At 35.6% G+C, this 9,201-nt stretch overlaps 1 long non-coding RNA gene across 1 annotated transcript; it reads right to left on the reverse strand.

Annotated features, from left to right (window-relative positions):
* Positions 1-1,632: 1,632 nt before the first annotated feature.
* On the reverse strand, positions 1,633-5,218 carry LOC125260208. The gene is made up of 3 exons (XR_007182993.1): positions 4,679-5,218; positions 4,093-4,357; positions 1,633-2,338 (listed from the first exon to the last, which is right to left on the reverse strand). It is a non-coding gene; the product is annotated as an uncharacterized LOC125260208 (long non-coding RNA).
* Between the last annotated feature and the right edge of the window lie 3,983 nt (positions 5,219-9,201).

The following is a 9,201-nucleotide window of genomic DNA, read 5'->3' on the forward strand; positions in this document are numbered from 1 at the left end:
TCTCTTGAAGATGTAGTCGGCAGACACACACACACACACACTTACTTTCAGCCAACTTCTTTTGGATTTAACCCACCAGAATATATGTCTCTTTGGCTTTCTCTCTGGCTCCCTGTGTCTGCTGTGTTCTTACAGTAAAATAAATAGGCTGCATCTATCTGCAAAGTGCAGCGGAGGGTCTGAAAACAGGGTTATCCAAAGTGCATGTTCAGAAGCAGCGAGAGAGAGAGAGACAACAGAATGAGAAAGGGTGAGAGATTAACCCGCACGGAGGAACATGAGAAACAGACAGACAAAGAGAAAAGAAATAGATAGACAGACAGAGACAGGAACATAAGGAAATCCTGCATGGAGACGATGAAGAGGGGAGAGATAATGAAAGAGAGAAAGAGAGAGAAAGGAATTCCACATGTGCAGCAGGCCCTTGTCTTTACGATGGCTATGATTATAATTTAGTGCTGCTGTTTCAGGGCTGACATCATCAGTGCAGCACCAATCAGATGGCACAGAGTCTATAAATTAATGAGTGGGCTAGAGTTCAGCTGACCGGGGCAGGGTCAAAGTTCATTCCACTCATGCAAAAGTTTCTAATGGAATGTGACTGCAAAAATCAGCCCTGACTGAAACTAGCTTTCACGTGTTTTGCGATCGTGGATATTTGACTGGCAAGTCTTGTTGTTCATGTGAAATAATACACATTATACGCACGTGCGACACACAGCGACCATATGTGACCCTGTGGAGCACAAAAGCAGTCATAAGTCACACGGGTATATTTGTAGCAATCGCCAACAATACACTGTATGGGTCAAAATTATCGATTTTTCTTTTATGCCAAAAATCATTAGGATATTAAGTAAAGATCATGTTCCATGGAAGATATTATTGTACATTTCCTACCGTAAATATATCACAAATTGTATTTTTGTGAGTGGATATGCATTGCTGAGGACTTCATTTGGACAACTTTAAAGGTGATTTTCTCAATATTTTGATTTTTTTGCACCTCTCAGATTCCAGATTTTTTAAATAAAAAAATGTATCTCAGCCAAATATTGTCCTAACAAACCATACATCAATGGAAAGATTATTTATTCAGCTTCTTTATTCAACCCTTATGGTTTTGTGGTCCAGGGTCACATAATTGGTACATATAATATTTAAAGGGTCTATTACGAACGTATAATTAAAGCTGCTTTGTTTTATATAAATCATGGTCACATGACAAGTAAACATGTTAGTGAACAATTCATAAAAGGTAAAACAATATAACATAACATAAATGCTGTTCTTTTGAACTTTCTATTCATCAAAGAATACAGAAATATTTGTATCACGGTCTCCAGAAAAATATTAAGCAGCACGACTGTTTTCAACATTGATAATAATCATAAATGTTTCTTGAGCAGCAAGATCAGCATCATATCAGAATGATTTCTGAAGGATCATGTGACACTGAAGACTGGAGTAATGATGCTGAAAATTCAGCTTTGATCACAGGAATAAATTACTTTGTAAAATATATTCAAATAGAAAACAGTTATTTTAAATTGTAATAATGTTTCATAATTAAAAAAAAAAAAAAAAAAAACATTTAAAAAAAATCTTCCTGACCCCAGACTTTTGAACAGTACTGTATGTAACATTTTTGGTTTGGTTGATAATTTCTACTGGTTACACTTTTCAGTTCAGAATGTGCTCACTTAAATTTTTGACTGAATGGTTGGATTATTAGTAGAATGTAGAATATTTGATTTGCTTACTGATTACAAATTCATAAGCACATCAGTAAATGTATTAACTAGATACACAAAGACAATGATGAATATAATTTATGTTTAAGGAGTGTGTGTGCGTGTGTGTGTGTGTGTGTGTGTGTGTGTGTGTGTGTGTGTGTGTGTGTGTGCGTGCGTGTGTGTGTGTGTGTGTGTGTGTGTGTGTGGTATCTTTTGGCATCCTCAGTCACTGATTGCCTAAATGGTTATTATCTGCAGATGGATTATGCTGTAAAATAATGAGGCAGGAATGAAAGGGCTCAGAGTTCAGGACTAAAATAGGTGTACCTGCACCTCATTTGAGGCGTCTTACACTAGTACATACTGTAGTTTTGAGAGCACGTGTTTGAAACCAATCGGGGTGTGCTTCCCTCATTTGATTGACAGGCTGATGGCGCTGTGAATGTAACGAGCTGTGTTGACTCCTGCTCCCCGCTGGAGGCCGACATCAAGAATAACACACACCTCAGCGACGTCTCTCACCCTGCTTGAAATGCCTGGCACTCTGGAGACGAGAAGGCGAGAGAAAGAGCAGTCCTGGGCCTCATCACTCCACACTTCACCTGAGGAGACAGACAGACGGACAGACACACACCTGAGAGGGTGACGCGGAGGACATCACTGACCACAGGGTCATAGCGTGGCACAGGGTCTCAACTTACAGCAGATAACAGCCGAATAAACACTATACTGAGACACTATAATATGCAAAGGCGTACGAATGATTTGAAACCAGGAGAATATTAAGGTTTTGAATGCATCTTACATGTTATCATGTAAAGGCCATAAACTATTGCAAAGAAATTCATGTAAATGAATATGATATATTTATAATGAATTGATATTAAAAGATATAAACTTCATGTCGCACACTAAGCAAAATTTTTGCCCCATACCCTGATTTCAATTAGCAAGTAAATGGCATTATCAGCAATATGTCCATTTATTCAATGTGCTCAAGTTTTGTGTGCGTCTATTTACCTTATTTATTCTTCAAAGAATCATGAATATAAAGTGTGGAAACATTACTATTTTTAATGTTTTTGAACAAAGTCTCTTCTGCTCATTAAGGCTGCATTTATTTCATAATAAATACAGAAAAAACAATAATATTGTGAAATATTATTACAATTTAAAATTATGGTTTTCTATTTGAATATACTTTAAAATATAATTTATTCCTGTGATCAAAAGCTGAATTTTCAGCATCATTACTCCAGAGTTCAGTGTCACATGATCCTTCAGAAATCATTCTGATATGATGATTTATTAAAAATGTTGTGCTGCTTAATATTGTTTATAACCTTTGATGCTTTTTCAGGATTCTTTGATGAATAAAACGTTAAAAAAAGATCAGCATTTAATTAAAATAGAAATTTTTTGTAACAATATACACTACCGTTCAAAAGTTTGGGGTCAGTCATTTTTTTCTTTCTTTCTTATTTTTGAAAGAAATTAATATTTTTATTCAGCACAGATGTGTTAAATTGATAAAAACTGATAGTAAAGATTTAGATTGTTTGAAAAGATTTATATTCTGAATAAATTCTGTTCTTTTTAACATTTTTATTCATCAATGAATCCTGAAAAAAGTATCACAGTTTATAAAATAATATTCAAGCAACACAACTGTTTCCAACATTGATAATAACTGAGTATCAAATCATCATATTAGAATGATTTCTGAAGGATCATGTGACACTGAAGTAATGATGCTGAAAATTCAGTTTTGATCACAGGAATAAATTATATTTTAAAGTATATTCAAATAGAAAACCATAATTTTAAATTGTAATAATATTTCACAATATTATTATTTTTTCTGTATTTATTATGAAATAAATGCAGCCTTAATGAGCAGAAGAGACTTTGTTCAAAAACATTAAAATAGTAATGTTTCCAAACTTTTGACTGGTAGTGATATATATATATATATATATATATATATATATATCATGGTTTCAACAAAAATATTGAGCAGCACAACTGTTTTCAACACTCGTAATAATAAGATTTTTGAGATATTAGCATATTAGAGTGATTTCTGAAGGATCATGATCACTGAACACTGAATAAGAATATTTTATAAGTTCTGAAAACTTTTTTTTCCGAATGTTCTGTGACTGTTGAAAACATTCAGAGCAATTATATATATATATTAAGAACATTTTTCTTGAATGCTCTGGAAAACATTAGCAAAATGGATGCCGTGTCCTTAACAATATGCAAAATACCCAGTCTTTACCATCAGAACTGACATGTCAGATTAAGACGCACAAGCACAGAATTACAACCACTCAACAAACACAAAACTAACCCTGCACGCAGAAGCCAAACACTTTGGCTGCGAAATGTAAAAGTAAACTGTTTTTCGTCCATAATATCCGTTCCCACTGTTCCTCATCTTCAGCGTCAATCTATCACTTCAGGCTCATGTCCTCTCCTCCCCATCCCTTCACGCCTCTCCCTGATTCTGTCCATCTCTCTGGAGCGGAGGAGAGCGGGAGGGATGCTGGGGGCTGGGAAAACCTGGACTTGACCCCTGAGTTCTGGGCTCCACAGAGTCTCCTCACCAAGCCTCCCTGATGACAGATGAACACACACTCTCTCACACACACCACAACTTTGGAGATTTTCATAATTGTACAGTTTTTTGGTCATTCTCTCACTGGCTTGATACAAGCAGATTTCTTTTTCTTATTCAGGGTTCAAAGTTGAAGGGGAGGTGAAGCTACACTAGCCACGAGGAACCTACGCCAAAAACATCTACTTAGAAATGTAAAAAGAGAGAGATTGTCCATTTCATAACTCACATCAGACAATCAATTGAGACTGGGTCGTTATTTCACACGCCAACTTTTCGTGACAAAACACAATAAATACACGGATTGTATACAATATACCTGAAAACGAGCTGCCAGAGTGATTCAGATGCATGCTTTGGTGTGAAGTCGCGTAACGGGGCTTTACCGGGAGGTGTGAGCCAAATAAATAGCGCGCACTCGTGAATTACGGCCGGAGAGATGGCGGCGACATGAGGAGGAGGAGGAGGAGGAGGAGGGGCGCATTGATTGTAGACGAAGATGGAGTTTTTTCTTTCTCTTTACCCCACACCTACCCTTCAACATTTTCCCCTTCCTGACTCTTGTCCCACGGCAAGGAAACGATCCTGCTCCCGGCCACGGAAGTCATCGCTCTCAGACGTCTCCGTCTCATCGCTTACAATGCTATTTTCCTTCTTATTTTGGCATTTTCCTCGTCGGTCTGGTTATTTGTTGCCATTTCTTTTTTGTCCACGCATGGACAAACTTAGAGAATGAATAAGTTAGAGAATGAAGCTAAGTTTAGTAACAGCCCCCTCTAATAATACCCATGTGAAATGGCATTAATTCCCATAACAGGAAAAATGCACGAGGACACACGCGCACAACAGCCCCTCCCAGCTCCACTCACCTTCACACACACTCACGATATGGCAAGCCGTTTACACATTTACTCCTTAAAACTTACTCTTTAAAAAAAAACTTCATGCCACATATTTCATTTACAAGTACGGAGCCCCGAACATGACATGCAAGAAAAAAATTAAATCGTGCACACAATTTACTAAAACGTGCGCACGATTAACTATTTGGCGAAAACGAAATAGTAAATCATGCACACGATTTAGCCTACTATTATTTTTTTCCTGCATGTCATAATATCAGTGACCAGACTCTTTTTCTATTTCTCTGTTGAATATTCAGTATAATTAGTTACTATTTATTGTTTTGCTATTGGTCACTGTACCAATACTGAAAAGATCCTTGGTTGTTGTATTAATATTTATATATTATTTGCATAGTGTTAGAAGTTTTATTGAAAATATTGATTAAAAGTTGTAAGAAATATTTAAAAAGTAAAATATAAATGTGACCCTGGAGCACAAAAGCAGTCATAAGTCGCACGGGTATATTTGTAGCAATCGCCAACAATACATTGCATGGGTCAAAATTATCGATTTTTCTTTTATGCCAAAAATCATTAGGATATTAAGTAAAGATCATGTTCCATGAAGATATTTTGTAAATTTCCTACCGTAAATATATCAAAAATGTATTTTTGTGAGTGGATATGCATTGCTGAGGACTTCATTTGGACAACTTTAAAGGCGATTTTTTCAATATTTTGATTTTTTGCACACTCAGATTCCAGATTTTCAAATAGTTGTGTGTCTCGACCAAATATTGTCCTGTCCTAACAAACCATACATCAATGGAAAGATTATTTATTCAGCTTTCAGATGATGAAAATGACAGAAAATGACCCTAATGACTGGTTTTGTGGTCCAGGGTCACAAATATTTATATTTTCTAAACTAGTAAAATTTAACAAGATGAGTGACCTGTAGTAAAGAAATAACAGTAATTAAAAGTAATTAAAATTTTAGTAATTAAAAAATGTGCTAGTTAATTTTAAGAAGTAAATGTTAAAATCACTTTCCATGTTTGCAGGACAGAAGGGTTAAATGCCCCAGTATTGCAGTACAATGTGATAGAATAGTACAGTTAATACAGATTTGTATTTTTGAGCATGTATTATAACTTGTCTTGCAATCTTGCAAATCAGAGGAAAGAGGAAAGCTGATTTAATAATATTAGCTAAAATTACATGAACCATGTCAATATGCAAACATCCCATGCAGCAATGGACTTAATATTTTCTTTAATAAACCATAAATACAATGGCATTTATGATTTAAAACATGTTAATGAGTAACTCAGTGTTGACTGTGATCGTGTAACAGGCAGTGAGTATTTGATATATGTGTCTAATGAAGCTGACCATTGGCCAGGTGTGTGTGTGTGTGTGTGTGTGTGTGTGCAAACACCAACACCAAACACCTGTCCTACTTTGTAAATGTGTGCATGTTTGTGTGTGTGTTGTGTAGTTGCAGAAGCCAATATGTGAGCATGTTCTTGCATTGGATTTGAGTGCGTGTGCATGTGCCATACATGCACTTTGTTTTATGAGCCTTTAGATGTAACACGACCTTTGGCCTGTGCACACCTTGACCTTTGGATATAGGCGGGGTCATTCTCTTGTTTTTGTTTTCGTGAGTGCATGAGGCGAGAGGGACTCTCCTTCATTTAGGACACATCCAAAGGGACTGGAATCTTTTTTTTTTTTTTTACTACATTATTCACCCAAAAATGAAAACGTATCATCATTTACTCACCCTCGTGTCATTCCAAACCTGTGACTTCTGCATACCTTAGTGATTTTGTTTTGTCTTGTCCCCTATTGATCTTTATTTTACAGACAAAACAGATCCAAATATCTTCTTTTCTGTCTAGAATGTTTATTTTGGGGTGAAATGTTTCCTTTAAATAATAACATTGAGCGTATTGTTATTTCTCATCTAATATATGATTAGGGTTCATTCAAATTATTATTGTTAGTATTATTACAACATAGAATGATAATGATGAATAGATTAATTTGTCCTCTGAATTGGACCTTTTGTCTCAGTTACTCTGTATTCTTCCAGAATGCGAAAGGCCCCGCCTTCACATTCAAGAACAGAGTCCTCAATTACAATATAATAGGAGTCCTGTGGTGAACCCCCAGAGCTGCTAACACAAACACACCAGTGCCAGTGCCAGTGTGTGTTTTAGGGAATGTGGGGGTGTTTTTTTTAGTTGCAGGGGGCCAATAAGGCAGTCAGTTGGTGTAATGCTGTGAAGAAAGGAGACTGCAAGAGAAAGAAAGCTTTGGCAGACTTAATAGTTCACAAAGGTACACCGGGCACCTCTAAGGTCATTTTACTGATAGTGCGCTCTGAAGCCAGTGGCCTTGGTGTACTGCAAAAATGTTGACGCAACTAAAAGGTGAGAAAAGTGAACACTGCTGCTTGATCCTTCTCGTTCACCTCTGGTAGTCCACAAAGACATAAAGTTTAAGAAAACTTTCCTTCGGAGCGAGACTCATTATTATTGCTGCATTATTGTTGATTCCTTCGCTCTTTTCCCAGTCTCTCTTTCTCCCCCACACTTGGCTTGTTCTCTGGTCCAGGCCTTATATTGGGGTTATATAAGAACACATTGCAGTTTTAGTGCTCTGGCACTGGTAGCCCTGGCAGCTTTGCTCATTCTGAGGAAATCCCCAACACAAACTGCCCTGACAAACACACAAGCGCACACAGGTGAACAAAATGAAGGTGCAACATTTTCATTTTCATCAAACATTTCTAGATTTAAATCTCAGTGGATGCAGTCATTTGAAATGATTCACAGAGCAGTTGTAATAACTGTAGGAATATCATCATTCACCTCGTATACCACTGAGGTTTATGATTGACAGCATTGTAGCCAATTGATTTTATCTTGCATACTATTGGGTGTGTACGCTTGGATTCTCATGCAGGTAGAACACGGTGGTTACAAATATATATATATATATATATATATATTTAAAGCTGTGATTTTGTTTTCCAGCAAAAATATAAAAATCTCTGTAATATAATAACCATATTCTCTGAATTGGATAAGATGCTTTAAAACAATAATTAATTTGCCAATAAGTAAGAAAAATAACATTTAAGACGGATTAAAAAGATGAATGTAATAGATCATAGATAATATTATTATATTGTCTGAAAACAACATTTTATACAGCTTTGCTTCTTAAGTAAATGTATCTTCTTTAAAGACTACATACACTACCATTCAAAATCAGTTAGATTTTAATTTTTATTTTTTAAATAAATTAATCATTTTATTATGCAAGGAAGCATTTGTAGCAGGGGGCTTTTATATTATTATTACAAAAAAACAAAAACAAAAATCACAAAAATTATAATAATAAATAATAATAATAATAATAATAATCAGCCATGAAGTAAATTCAGCTTTGCCATCACAGGAATATTTTAAAATGTACATTTTAAAATATATTAAATAGAAAACAGTTATTTTAAATTGTAATTATATTTCACACTATTGCTGTTTTACTGTATTTAGATCAAATAAATGCTCAAGAGACTTTTTTCAAAAACGTACAGACAACAAACATTTGAACAAAGTATATTTTTTGGAAAACAAACCAATACTGATTAAGAAAGTGATTTTAGCAGTCTATATAAGGAGTTTGTAATAAAGCCTGGGTTTTATATATAGTTCAGTCATGAAACTCTAGATGGCGCAGGCTGATGATAATTACAGCGTTAACTTGGCTACATTACAGCAGTTTGCAGCGCGCTTCAGACTTCCTCTAAAACCCTCCACCTTCCCCAGCTCCACCTGTGTAGATCTGCTGTGGGTTTTTGATACAGAAGCATCATGTCTTGTATATATTGGCAGTAGCAAGTCCCTGTAATTGCTCTGCAACAACAGCAATAATCTACAGCAGCAGCGCAGCAAGACCAAATACATTAACATTGTCATAT

The sequence above is a fragment of the Megalobrama amblycephala genome, linkage group LG24 (genome assembly GCF_018812025.1).
Source record: "Megalobrama amblycephala isolate DHTTF-2021 linkage group LG24, ASM1881202v1, whole genome shotgun sequence".
Classification (NCBI taxonomy): Eukaryota; Metazoa; Chordata; class Actinopteri; order Cypriniformes; family Xenocyprididae; genus Megalobrama; species Megalobrama amblycephala.